The sequence below is a fragment of the Hordeum vulgare genome, chromosome 1H (genome assembly GCF_904849725.1).
Source record: "Hordeum vulgare subsp. vulgare chromosome 1H, MorexV3_pseudomolecules_assembly, whole genome shotgun sequence".
NCBI classification, from domain to species: domain Eukaryota; kingdom Viridiplantae; phylum Streptophyta; class Magnoliopsida; order Poales; family Poaceae; genus Hordeum; species Hordeum vulgare.
The window spans coordinates 430278478-430294100 of NC_058518.1; positions in this window are offsets into that span (position 1 = coordinate 430278478).

A 15623-nucleotide genomic window follows, 5' to 3' on the forward strand; every position below is an offset into this window, starting at 1 on the left:
TAAGCAAAGAGTAACAATTAACAACTAGGAACAACGGTGCAGCAAGTGGCCCAATCCCTTTTGTAGCAAGGGACAAGCCTGAATAAAGTCTTATAGGAGGAAAAACGCTCCCGAGGACACTCGGGAATTTCTGTCATGCTAGTTTTGTCATGTTCATATGATTCTCGTTCGCTACTTTGATAGTTTTACATGTGGGTGGACCGACGCTTGGGTACTGCCCTTACTTGGACAAGCGTCCCACTTATGATTGACCTCTCTCGCAAGCATCCGCAACTACAAAAGAAGAATTAAGACAAAGTCTAACCATAGCATTAAACTAGTGGATCCAAATCAGCCCCTCACGAAGCAACGCATAGACTGGGTTTAAGCTTCTGTCACTCCAGCAACCCATCATCTACTTACTACTTCCCAATGCCTTCCTCTAGGCCCAAATATGGTGAAGTGTTATGTAGTCGAGGTTCACATAACACCACTAGAGGAAAAACAACATACATCATATCAAAATACCGAACGAATATCAAATTCACATGACTATTATCAGCATGACTTATCCCATGTCCTGAGGAACAAAAGTAACTACTCACAAAGCATAATCATAATCATGATCAGAGGTGTAATGAATAGCATCAAGGATCTAAACATAAACTCTTCCACCAAGTAATCCAACTAGCATCAACTACAAAGAGTAATCAACTACAAAGAGTAATCCAACCAATCAGAGTTGCGAGACGAAGATTGGTTACAAGAGATGAACTAGGGATTGGAGAGGAGATGGTGCTGATGAAGATGTTGATGAAGATGCCTCCCCTCCGACGAGAGGAGTGTTGTTGATGACGATGGCGACGATTCCCCCCTCCGGGAGGTATGTTTCCCCGGCAGGATCGTCATGCTGGAGCTCTAGATTGGATGTGCTGAAGTTCCGCCTCATGGCAGCGGAGAAACCACGAAAAAGATCCCGATTGATTTTTTTCTGGACCAGGACGCTTCATATAGCAAAAGAGGGGGGCTAGTGGGCCGTCAGGCAGCCCACAAGCTTGCCCTGCGCCACCAGGGGGGTGTGGCGGAGTGGGGGCTTGTGGAGCCCTCGTGGCCCCCCTCCGGTAGTTCTTTCGCCCAGTATTTTTTATATAATCCAGAAAAAATCCACGTAACTTTTCAGGGTATTTGGAGATGTGCAGAATAGTGGACAAGGATTTTCTCCTTTTCCAGTCCACAATTCCAGCTGCCTGAATTCTCCCTCTTCAAATAAACCATGCAAACTAAGAGAGAAAAGGCATAAATATGGTACCACAAGTAATATAACAGCCCAAGAAGCAACAAATATCAACATGAAAGCATGATGCAAAATGGACGTATCAACTCCCCCAAGCTTAGACCTCGCTTGTCCTCAAGCCAAAACCAAGTTCCATAAAATGTCCACATGTTGAGGGATGAAGGTACGATAAAACATAATACGGACATGAGGGCGTCATGATCACACATAGAACAACAATACATCATAAAGATTCTTATGGGAAAGTAACAATTCCTTCACAAAGCAAAACATGAAGCAAAAACCTTACCGACAAGTAACCAACAATAATCCATAGTCATTGAAGCAATTGCAATTTATCACAACATCAGAAAGAGTCAAATAAGAGCTTGTAAGGCAAACCCACATACTCAATCATCTCTTTTGTTTTCCACAATTGTTACAACTCACGTGGTACTCATGGTGTCAAAGTTTGAGCTGGACACAGAGGAAGATAGGGGCTTATAGTTTTGCCTCCCAACGGTTTACCTCAAGGATAAAGTCAACAACAATAAAGAATGAGTACTCAACTTCCAAGTTGATATATGAATATAGATCTTTCCCAAGCATGTGACGGTTGCCAAGACAAAGGCAAAAAGGGAATTGGTGAAGATCACCATGACTCTTACAAGGGTAAAAAGTGAAGGTACAAGATAGGCCCTTCGTAGAGGGAAGCAGAGGTTGTCATGCGCTTTTGCGGTTTGAATGCGTGTCCTCTTAGTGCGGAGGAACGTCACTTTATATTGCCTCCTATGATAAAGAACTTTATTATGCAGTCTATCACTTTTATGTCTTCTTCATCACAGGTTCGTACAAAGCTTATTTTCCACACACTAATAGATCATACATATTACAGAGCAATTTTTATTGCTTGCACCGATGACAACTTACTTGAAGGATCTTATTCAATCCATAGGTAGGTATGGTGGACTCTCATGGCAAAACTGGGTTGGAGGTTTATGGATGCACAAGTAGTATCTCTACTTGGTGCGGGAGTTTTGGCTAATATGAGGTGGAAGCAATCGTCACATGCTAAGGGATCTGTAATCATATAACATTGTTTGGAACCAAGCAAACACAATTCATTATGTTGTCTTCCTTGTCCAACATCTACTCCTAGGCATGTAATAGTTTGGTGAGTGCTCACAATTGTAAAAAGTGTCTAAGATGATATATTTATATGTGAACCTCTCTTTCCTTATTACTTCTGATTAATTGCAACAATGACTGAGGTCTATGTTGATTCATTCTCAACAAGTTTCAATCATCATACATGTCAAATGTGAAGCTATCACTTTCCATAAGATCGTCTCATGATCTTTCATGCTATCGTTCTTTTCATACTTTTGATCATGGCACAAAGCAAAGCCCTTAACTGAGACACTCTTTATTATATAGCTCGTAAGCTCGAATACATCGAGGGAGAGACAAAAGAAAAAGACTCAAACTAAAAACTAAAGACTTATTCCTCTAAGAGAAGAAATAAAAATTGAAAAGGAAAGAACTAAAACAAAGGTAAAAGCAAAAGATATAAAGGTGATACGATACCAGGGCAACTCCCCCAAGCTTGGCAGAAGCCAAGGGGATTGCCTATACCAATGCTTAGTTGTCTTCCTTCGGTGGTGATAGTGGTGTTGTTGTTGGAGTAGTTTGATCCTCCGTCTTCCAAGGCCTAGGTGCTCCATCTTGGCAGGATGAACGAGTCGCCAGAATCCTCAAATTTACAGCCAACCTTATTGAATTAAATCTATACTCATACTCTCAGTTTTGGTTATGCAGGTCATAGATCTGGCCCTGAAGTTGATCAACCCTGTCATAGAGCCTGGAGAGGTGTTTCCCAATATCAAAGGCATCCATCTAGTGATTGCTAGTGAAATCCGTAATCATTGTGTGGTTGGCGTTTAGTCCATGCTCCACCATCCCTTGGCACTTGAAGACTTGTTGCTCCATTGCTTCGAGCCTCGTCTGCATGCTTCCGGTCTTCTTAGGCCCCTCAACATCACGGATGTGCAACATCCCCTCGCTCATCTTGATAGCTTGAGGGTGTTTTAGCACTTCCGTGAGGTAAGGATTGATGACTTTCTCGAAGATCTTGTCCTTAGGAGAGTTTGGGGAAGTCATGATGATCTAGATCTGCGGCAGAACAAGCTCGAAACGAAAACAGAGGAAAACTGCGCGATACGGAGATCAAAACCTTCGGGCGACTATATATTGATTTTTTCTGGGCCAGAAGGAGTCCTCCGCAAGAAAACGGAGTTCGGGAGGCACACGAGGGGCCCACAAGCTTGACTTCCGCCACCAGAGGGGTAGGGGGTGGTGGCAGGGCTTGTGGCCGCCTCGTTCGCTCTCTGGACTGCGTTTTATTTTTCTAATTTTTCAAAAATTCCAAAACGGAAGAAATTTCCTATTGGAAAAGTATCGGAGTCCCATTTCTTACCGAAACAGATACATCTTCGTTTTCAAGATCTGAAACATGCTGATAAACATCCCTTATGTACTCCTCTGGAGTTATGACATTGATGATATTGGTCTCAACATTTATGGGAGTACCAGAGATGTAATGCTTGATTCTTTGCCCATTTACCACTCTAGGAAAATTTCCTTCCGTGTTATTGATTTTGATGGCACCAGAACGATATACTTCCTCGATAACATAGGGACCTTCCCATTTGGAGAGAAGCTTGCCTGCAAAGAATCTCAAACGAGAATTTTATAGCAAGACATAATCACCTACATTGAACTCTCGTTTCTGTATTCGTTTGTCATGCCATCTCTTAACCTTTTCCTTGAACAACTTGGCATTCTCGTATGCCTGGGCTCTCCATTCATAGAACGAGCTGATATCAAACAACCGCTTCTCACAGGCAAGTTTGAAATCAAAGTTGAGCTCTTTGATTGCCCAATAAGCTTTGTGTTCCAGCTCAAGAGGTAAATGACAGACCTTACCGTAAACCATTTTATACGGTGACATGCCCATGCGATTCTTATAAGCATTCCTATAAGCCCATAGTGCACCGTCAAGTTTGCTAGACCAGTTCTTTCGAGATCTATTGACGGTCTTTTGTAGCATCAAGTTGATCTCCCTATTACTCAACTACACTTGAACACTAGACTGAGGATGATAAGGAGATGCAACTCTATGGTTGACATCATACTTAGCTAGCATCTTGCGGAAAACACCATGAATGAAGTGTGAACCGCCATCAGTCATCAAGTATCTAGGGACTCCAAATCTTGGAAATATGACTTCTTTAAGCATCTTAATAGAGGTGTGGTGATCAACATTTTTAATGGCGATAGCTTCTACCCACTTAGTGACGTAACCACAGCAACTAAGATGTGAGTAAACCCATTGGAACTTGGGAAGGGTCCCATATAATCAAAGCCCCAGACATCGAATGGTTCAATGACAAGTGAATAGTTCATAGGCATTTCCTAACGCTTACTGATGTTCCCTATTCTTTGGCATTCGTCACAAGACAAGACAAACTTACGGGCATCCTTGAAGAGAGTGGGCCAATAGAAACCTGATTGCAATACCTTATGGGCAGTTCTATCTCGAGCATGGTGTCCTTCGTAGGCTTCGGAATGAAACTTCTGCAAGATCTGACCCTGTTCATGTTCAGGCACACAACGTCTAATAACACCATCAACTCCTTCCTTATAGAGGTGAGGATCATCCCAAAAGTAGTGTCTCAAATCAAAGAAGAATTTCTTCTTTTGCTGATAGGTGAAACTGGGTGGTATGTATTTGGCTACAATATAGGTTGCATAATCGGCATAGCACGGTGCACTATGTGAAGTGCGGATGACATTTAGTTGCTCATCTGGAAACCTGTCATCAATAGGTAGTGGGTCATCAAGGACATTCTCTAGCCTAGACAAGTTATCTGCTACAGGGTTACCAGCACCCTTTCGGTCAATGACGTGCAAATCAAATTCCTGTAGCAGGAGAACCCATCTGCTCAGCCTAGGCTTAGCGTCCTTCTTATCCATGAGGTACTTAATAGCAGCATGATCAGAGTGAATAGTGACTTCGGAGTCAACTATGTAAGATCTGAACTTTTCACATGCAAACACGACTGCTAAAAATTCCTTCTCCGTAGTGGCATAGTTTCTTTGGGCACTGTCTAGAGTTTTACTAGCGTAGTGAATGACATTCAACTTCTTGTCAACCATTTGTCCTAGAACAGCACCAACAGCGTAATCACTAGCATCGCACATGATTTCAAAGGGCAAGTTCCAGTCAGGTGGTTGAACAATAGGTGCGGTTATCAAAGCCTTCTTAAGTATTTCGAAGGCTTCCTCAGAATCCTCATCAAAAACAAAAGGAACATCCTTCTGCAAGAGGTTGGTAAGAGGCCTAGAAATCTTAGAGAAGCCTTTAATAAACCTTCTATAGAAACCAGCATGACCTAGGAAACTTCGTATACCCCTGATATCTGTGGGGCAAGGCATTTTCTCAATTGCATCAACCGTAGCCTTATCAACTTCAATGCCTCTTTCAGAGATTTTGTGTCCTAAGACGATACCTTCATTAACCATAAAGTGGCACTTCACCCAATTCAAGATGAGGTTGGTTTCTTCGCATCTCTGTAAGACTCGATCAAGGTTGCTGAGGCAATCCTCAAAGGAAGACCCATAAAAGGAGAAGTCATCCATGATAACCTCGACAATCTTTTCACAAAAGTCAGAGAATATAGCCATCATACATCTTTGAAAGGTGGCAGGTGCATTGCATAAGCCAAAAGGCATACATCTATAGGCAAAGGTACCGAAAGGGCAGGTGAAAGTGGTTTTCTCTTGATCAGATTGTGCAACAGGTATTTGTGAGAAACCTGAATAACCGTCTAGAAAGCAGAAGTGTGTGTGTTTTGATAGCCTTTCTAGCATTTGGTCGATGAACGACAAAGGATAATGATCTTTCCTGGTTGCCTTGTTCAGTTTCCGGAAGTCTATCACCATTCTATAGCCGGTAATAATCCTTTGTGGGATTAGTCCTTCCTTATCATTAGGAACAACGGTGATACCTCCCTTCTTAGGTACGCAATGTACTGGACTTACCCAATCACTATGAGCAACAGGACAAATGATTCCTGCTTCCAGAAGCTTTAATATTTCTTTTCTAACGACCTCTTTCATCTTAGGATTTAATCTCCTTTGATGATCAGCAACTGGTTTAAGGTCAGGATCGGTTTTAATCTTGTGCTGACATAGACTAGGACTAATACCCTTAAGATCATCAAGAGTATATCCAATAGCAGCGTGGTGCTTCCTCAGAGTTTTTAGTAACTTCTTCTCTTCGCGCTCTGAGAGGAGAGCACTAATAATGACAGGATATATCTCCTTCTCATCAAGATAGGCATAATTACGAGTATCAGGCAACTGTTTAAGCTTGAACGCAGGATCACCCTTTGGTGGGGGAGGATCCCCAAGAAGTTCAACAAGCAGATTATTCTTGAGAATAGAATATTGTTCTAAAACAATTTTATCTATCTCATCTCTCTCCTCCATATGCATATCATTTTCATGCTCAAGCAGATATAGCTCTAAAGGATCCGTAGGAGGTACGGCAATAGAGGCAAGAGCAATAATTTCATCTCTACCAGACGACTCTCTTTCATGAGGTTGTCTTCCAAACTTGGAGAAGTTAAATTCATGAGACACACCCTCGGAACTAACCGTGACGGTCTGCTTAATGCAATCAATGTGAGCATTGACATTGTTGAGAAAGGGTCTACCGAATATGATGGGACAAAAGCTATCTTGTGCAGTACCAAGGATGAGGAAATCAGTAGGATACTTCGTCTTACCACACAAGACTTCTACGTCTCTCACAATTCCCAGAGGGCAGATAGTGTCTCTATTAGCTAGAGTAATAGTGACATCAATGGGTTCTAACTCAACAGGTGCAATCTTATCTTTGATTTCATCATATAGAGAACGGGGTATTGCACTAACACTAGCTCCCATATCACATAAACCATGGTAACAGTGATCTCCTATCTTGACACAAACAACGGGCAGGCCAAGTACAAGTCCGTATTTGTCTTTCGCGTGAGGTTTAGCAATTCTAGCGGAGTCCTCATAGAATTTGATAACATGCCCATCTATGTCTTCGGCTAAGAGATCTTTGATAATAGCAACACTAGGTTCAACTCTAGTCTCCTCAGGGGGTGCAAGTGGTCTAATGTAACCCCTACGTATCACAGTTGGAGCTTTAGAATAATCCTTTATCCTAGCAGGGTATGGTGGTTTCTCAGTGTAAGCACAAGGAACAACAGGATCACTAAAAGCAATGATTTTTTCCTCAACTAGATTGGTTTTGGCTATGTTGCTTTCTACAGGAGGATGATATTTAAACCACTTCTCTTTGGGAAGATCAACATGAGCAGCAAAAGATTCACATAGAGAAGCTACTATCTCAGAGTCAAGTCCATACTTAGCGCTAAAATCTCTAGAAGTATTTGTCTCAACGAAAGATTTAACGCAATCAAACTGGAAACTCATACCTGACTCCTTACCTTCCTCCAGCACCCAATCTTCAGAGTTGCGTTTGATTCTCTCCAATAAATTCCACTTGTGATCAATATCCTTCTTCATAAAAGAACCGGTACAAGAAGTGTCAAGCATGGTATGATCTTCATGAGAAAGCCGAGCATAAAAGTTTTGAGTGATGATTTCTCTCGAGAGCTCATGAGTCATGATTGGGGCATGAATATAGCATTGATTTAAGCCTCCCCCAAGCTTGAGCTATGCTTTCCCTCTCACGAGGCCAAAAGTTATAGATAAAGTTCCGATCACAATGTACTAAATGCGTAGGATAGAACTTTTGATGAAATTCCAATTTCAACCGATTGTAGTCCCATGATCCAGTATCATCACATAGCCTATACCATGTCAACGCCTTATCCTTCCGAGATAAAGGAAAGACTTTCTTATTTACCTCATCCTCGGGAAAACCTGCAAGCTTAAATAAACCACAAACTTCATCAACATAGATTAGATGCAAGTCTGGATGTGAAGATCCATCTCCTGTAAAAGGATTAGCCAGCAATTTCTCAAGCATACCTGAAGGAATTTCATAAAAGATATTTTCAGTAGGTACCTTAGGTTGAGGAGCAACTCCTCGTGCTTCCGTTCGTGGTGAAGATACCCCGAACAAACTCCTCAAAGGAACAGTTTCCATAGTGACAAGTGACAATAAATTTTAGCAAAGTATATAGATGTTTCCTTACCAATTTACACATACCAAAGGCGCTTCACTCCCCGGGAACGGCGCCAAAAAATTGTCTTGATGACCCACAAGTATAGGGGATCAATCATAGTACTTTCGATAAGTAAGAGTGTCAAACCGAATGAGGAGCAGAAGGCTCTGATAAACGGATTTCAGCAAGGTCATAACTACAAGCACTGAAAGTAACGGTGACAAGTGATGGTGTAGTGAGGTGAAACGTAGCAAGCAAAGAGTAACAAGTAACAAGTAGTAGCAATGGTGCAGCAAGTGGCCCAATCCCTTTTGTAGCAAGGGACAAGCCTGAACAAAGTCTTATAGGAGGAAAAATGCTCCCGATGACACACGGGAATTTCTGTCATGCTAGTTTCGTCATGTTCATATGATTCGTGTTCGTTACTTTGATAGTTTTATATGTGGGTGGACCGGTGCTTGGGAAATGCCCTTACTTGGACAAGCATCCCACTTATGATTAACCTCTCTCGCAAGCATCCGCAACTACAAAAGAAGAATTAAGATAAAGTCTAACCATAGCATTAGACTAGTGGATCCAAATCAAGCCCTCACGAAGCAACACATAGACTGGGGTTTAAGCTTCTATCACTCCAGCAACCCATCATCTACTAACTACTTCCCAAGGCCTTCCTCTAGGCCCAAATATGGTGAAGTGTTATGTAGTTGACGTTCACATAAAACCACTAGAGGAAAAACAACATACAACATACCAAAATACCGAACGAATATCAAATTCACATGACTACTATCAGCATGACTTATCCCATGTCCTCAGGAACAAAAGTAACTACTCACAAAGCATAATCATAATCATGATCAGAGGTGTAATGAATAGCATCAAGGATCTGAACATAAACTCTTCCACCAAGTAATACAACTAGCATCAACTACAAAGAGTAATCAACACTACTAGCAACCTTACAAGTACCAATCGGAGTTGCGAGACGAAGATTGGTTACAAGAGATGAACTAGGGATTGAAGAGGAGATGATGCTGATGAAGATGTTGATGAAGATGCCTCCCTTCCGACGAGATGAGTGTTGGTGATGACGATGGCGATGATTCCCCCCTCCGGGAGGGAAGTTTCCCCGGCAGGATCGTCCTGCCGGAGCTCTAGATTGGATCTGCTCAAGTTCCGCCTCGTGGCGGCGGCGAAACCATGAAAAAGCTCCCGATTGATTTTTGTTCTGGACCAGGATGCTTCATATAGCAAAACAGGGGGGCTAGTGGGACGTCAGGCAGCCCACAAGCTTGCCCTGCGCCACCAGGGGGGTGGTGGCGGAGTGGGGGCTTGTGGAGCCCTGGTGGCCCCCCTCCGGTAGTTCTTTCGCCCAGTATTTTTTATATAATCCAGAAAAAATCCGCGTAACTTTTCAGGGCATTTGGAGATGTGTAGAATAGTGGACTAGGATTTTATCCTTTTCCAGTCCAGAATTCCAGCTGTCTGAATTCTCCCTCTTCAAATAAACCTTGCAAAATAAGAGAGAAAAGGCATAAATATGGTACCACAAGTAATATAACAGCCCAAGAAGCAACAAATATCAACATGAAAGCATGATGCAAAATGGACGTATCATCACCTACTATGTGTTTTGATCCGGCAACCCCGGAGTGACAATAGCCAAAACCACTCCCGGAGATGACCATAGTATGAGGAGTTCATGTATTCACTAAGTGTTAATGTGTTGGTCCGGTTCTTTATTAAAAGGAGAACCTTAATATCCCTTAGTTTCCATTAGGACCCCGCTGCCACGGGAGGGATGGACAATAGATGTCACGCAAGTTCTTTTCGCTAAGCACGTATGACTACATACGGAATACATGCCTACATTAGATTCACGAACGGGAGCTAGTTACTTATCTCTTCGTGTTATAGATGTTACATGATGAATCACATCCGGCATAATCATCCATCACCAATCCAATGCCTACGAGTTTGTCCTACTGGTCCTTGCTACGTTACTTTGCCGCTACAGTTGTCACTCCTACTACTGTTACTCTGTTGCTACTGCTGTTACATTGCTGCTACTGGTTACTGTTGCTACTACTGCAATCATACTACCTAGCTACTGATACTTTGCTGCAGACACTAAATCTTTCAGGTGTGGTTGAATTGACAACTCAACTGCTAATACTTGAGAATATTCTTTCGCTTCCCCTTGAGTCGAATCAATAAATTTGGGTTGAATATTCTACCCTCGAAAACTGTTGCGATCCCCTATACTTGTGGGTTATCAATAACCCACTGCCTATTGATGATAATTTTCCTAATGAGCAATTTACTTTTATAAACGCTTCACACTTTACTCCTTGGTATGCACACTATGCTAATTACATTGTTGTTAAATCTATACCGCCTAGTTTCATATACCAACAAAAGAAAAAGTTTTTCTATGATTTAAGACATTAACTTTGGAATGACCCACATGTTTACAATGAAGGAGTAGATGGTGTTATTAGAAGTTGTATACCCGAGCATGAACGGGGACAGATCCTATGAAAGTGTCACTCTGAGGTATACAGAGGACACCATGTTGTTGACAAAACTACACACAAGGTACCACAATCTGGTTTTTATTAGCCTACTCTTTTTAAAGATGCTCGTAAGTACATCCTTTCTTGTGATGAATGTGAAAGAATTGGTAACATTGGTAGACGTCAGAAAATTCCTATGAATTATTCACTTGCTATTGAACCATTTGATGTTTGGGGTTTTGATTATATGGGAACTTTTCCTTCTTCTAATGGGTATACTCATATTCTAGTTGATGTTGATTACCATACTAAGTGGGTAGAAGTTATTCCTACTAGTAGTGCTGATCATAACACCTCTATTAAAATGCTTAAAGATATTATTTTCCTCAGGTTTGGAGTCCCGAAATATTTAATGATCGATGGTGGTTCTTATTTTATTCATGGTGCTTTCCGTAAACTTCTAGCTAAATATGATGTTAACCGTAGAATTGCATCACCTTACCATCATTAGTATAGTGGTCAAGTTGAGTCGAGCAATCGAGAAACAAAACTAATTTTGCCAAAGACTGTTAATACGTCTAGGCAGAATTCGTCTAAAAAACTAGATTATCCTTTATGGGCTTATAGAAGTTCTTATAAAAATCCCATTTGAATGTCTCCTTGCAAATTTTTTTATGTGAAACCATGACATTTACCTCTTGCGTTAGAACATGAAGCTTATTGCGCAATTAAACAACTTAACTATGACTTTAAACTTGTCGGTGAAAAGAGGATATTTGATATTAGTTCATTAGACGGATGTACGACACAAGCCTACGAGAATGTCAAGTTGTTTAAAGAAAGAGTTAAAATATGGTACGGGAAAAAAATCCAAAAACGGGCATTCAACATGGGCGACCTAGTTCTTTTGTACAATTCTCGTTTCAGATTTTTTGTAGGTAAGCTTCTCTCCAAATGGTAAGTCCCTTATGTTGTCGAGGAAGTCTACTGCTCCAAGGATATAAAGATCAACAACTTCGAAGGCAAAAATTTGAGAGTGGTACATGGGCAAAGAATTAAACACAATTTCTCACGTACACCCATCAGTGTTGAAACTACTATTATTCAAGTTATTACTCTAGAAGAACAAATAAAATAGACCTTCCAGAATTCTCTAGAAAACTGAAAGGGGTAGGTATCTGATACGGTAAGTAAACTAACTCCAAAAATTCCAATATATATATATATATATATATATTATGTTGGTTTTGGTACTTTAAAAAAATCCAAAAATAAAAAGGAGTCAGGGGAACCAACGAGGGAGGCCGAAGCCGACATGGCGCGCCCACCCCCGTGGGCACACCGTGATAGCTTGTGAGGCCCTCGTGTGCCTCCCACACTCTGTGTTCTTCCTGGACTCGTATTCTGATCTAGAAAAAACCATTATATATACTCCCGTCTGTTCTGACCACCGCATAACGAGTTTCTCATTTGTTCTTGTTTCGAGCTTTTTTACTCGCAGATCTAGATCTCCATGACATCATCAAGCTCCTCCAAGGACAAGTTCTTCGAGAAGGTCATCTACCCTTATGAAACACATTCAAACCATTGAGGTGCATGAGGGGGTGTTTCACATCCGTGACATACAAGGGCCACAGAAGGAGGGAAGAGAGAAGGCCAGACTCGCATTAGTGAAGCAAGAGATGTTAAAGTGCCAAGGGATGGTGGACCATGGGCTTAATGTCAATTATTCCACGATTACGGATTTTATTTGTAAGAATAGTAAGACAACAATGAAATTGCGAAGATGATCTTCAAGCTCCATGACCAGATCCAAGATCTCCAGGTTCAAATTTATGATCTGCAAAACCAAAACTGTGAGTATGAATCTTGTTTCAAGTGGATGAGTATAGGTGCAAATTTCAGCTTTCCGGTGACGAGCTCTTCTAAGTAGGACGCCTGAGTACATAGGTATGGGCACTACCCCTAGCTTGTTCCAACCTGGGGGGGGGGGGAGCTACCCCGGTATCGTATCACCATCACTCTTATCATTACCATCCATCTTAGTTTGATCCTTAGTTATACCGTGATTTAGAGAAAGAAATCTCAGATTTGCTTTGCTTAGAATTTTTTTCTTTGAGATCTATCTATCCTTGTAAGTGAGTGTGAGAATTACATAATAAATATTATATAATGAGAAAGTGTTGATGTTGGACAACATAATAATCATGATGGTTTACATTCACATAGAAGTTATTTTGTCATGGATCCTCTAACATAGGGTGCTTGCTTTAGATCTTTTGCTATCCAGAATATCCCGCACTAAGTACAGATACTACTTGTGCATCCATAACCCTTAACCCAATCTATTGACATGAGATTCCATCATACCTACCTATGGATCGACTCAGATCCCTCAAGTAAGTTATCATCGGTGCACCAAGAAATTAAAATTTCTCCTAAACATGTATGATATTTTATTGTAAGGGAAAATAAGCATTGTATGATCTCATGATGGCAAAGAAATAAAAGCGTCATGGTGCATAATAAAGTTTGATATCATAAGTGTCAATATAAAGTGACGTTCCTTTACATTAGGAGTTTGCGCATCCAACATAAAAGTGCACCACAACCTCTAATGACCCAAAATATAGGGGATCAATCATAGTCCTTTCGATAAGTAAGAGTATCAAACTCAATGAGGAATTGAAGGAAATAATAAATGGTTTTCGGCAAGGTATTTTGTGCAAGCACTGAAATTGGCGGTAACAGATAGTTTAATACCAAGATAATTTGTAACGAGAAACTAATAATAATGGTAAAAAAGTGCAGCAAGGTTTCTGATAATAAGTAAAAAGTTCTCGAGGACACATGGGAATTTGATTCTAATCACTTTCATCATGTTTTTTTTATTCGCTTTCGCTACTTTGATAATTTGATATGTGGGTGGACTGGTTCTTGGGTGCTGTTCTTACTTGAACAAGCCTCCCACTTATGATTAACCCCTCTCGCAATGTGATAGCCTGGCTTATTAGGGATGATAGACTACTCATATCAATAAGGAATTCCTTCGTTTCCGGGAGCCCATTCAAACGGTGCGCACGAGTGAGGACAAAGTGCGTAGAAAAGACTAGTACTGATATGTGGGGCCAGTCTAGATCCTGCCAGGAGTAACGACCGCCGACGGGTGTGTCCGGGGCGTTACACTCAAGCATCCACAACTATGAAAGAAGAATTAAGACAACATCTAACCATAGCATTAAATATATGGGTCCATATCAGCCCCATACCGAAGAGCAAGCTTCTGTCACTCTAGCAACCCAGGATCTAATAACTGCTCCACAATGCATTCCCATAGGCCCAAAGATGGTGAAGTGTCATGTAGTCGACATTCACATAACGCCACTAATGGAATCACAAAATACACATCATCAAAATATCGAACGAATACCAAATTGACATAATTACTTATCATAACACTTCTTCCATGTCCTCAAGAACAAAAGCTACTACTCACAAATCATATTCATGCTCAAGGTTAGAGGGATAATAAATAGAATAATGAATCTGAACATCTAATCTTCAACCAAATAACCCAAATAGCATCAACTACAAGATATAATCAACATTACTAGTCATCCACAGGTACCAATCTAAGGTTTTGATACAAAGATTGAAAAGAAGTGATAAACTAGAGTTTGAGATGAGATGGTGGTGGTGAATATGTTGATGAAGATTGATCCTCCCAAGGGGAGAAGGTTGTTGGTGATGACGATGGCTTTGATTTTCCCTTCCCGGAGGGAAGTATCCCTGACGGAATTGTTCTGTCGGAGAGCAAAAGTGCTTCTGCCCAAGTTCTGACTCCAGACGACGATGCACTGTCCCGATAGTCCTCTTGATTTTTTTCTAGGGCAAATGATCTTATGTACCAGAAGATAGGCACCTGAGGCTGGCCAGGGGCCCCACCACCCACTAGGGCATGCTAGGGGGTAGGCGCGCCTTGGTGCCTAGTGGGCACCCGGGTGGCCCCCTCTTTTATTTCTTTTTGTGAATAATTTTTGTATATTCCAAAATAAATCTCCATGAAATATCAGCTAATTTGGAGATCTGGATAATAGATATCTCTGATATAGCGTTTTCAGGTCGAGAATTCCACCTGTCGGTAATGTCCCTCTTTGTGTAAACCTTGCATATTATGAGATCAAAGGCATTAGAATTACTCGACAAAGTGTTATGTTGAATGAAAAAACTAAAAATAATAGTTGGAAAACATGATGCAAAATGGACGTATCAACTCCCCCAAGCTTAGACCTTGCTTGCCCTCAAGCGAACACTACAAGAAATATGTCAACTAACGACCTTTTGTCAGTGACGCTGGAAGGAATGGTCATAAATCTATGACCATTTGACATCATTTCGTCGTAAGCTGTCTGGAGGGGTCCTAGCCCCAAAAACCAACGACCATTTTCATCAGAAAGGTCATCACTTGCTTACTGGAAAAGGTCATAAAGCGGACAGCACCTGGCACTGCCTTATTTCTAGGTGATAATGACCAATATGGATGGTCGTTACTAAATAGTTCGAATGCACTAGGCTGGTTACGCAACCACCTTAGTAGCCTCGCTTACT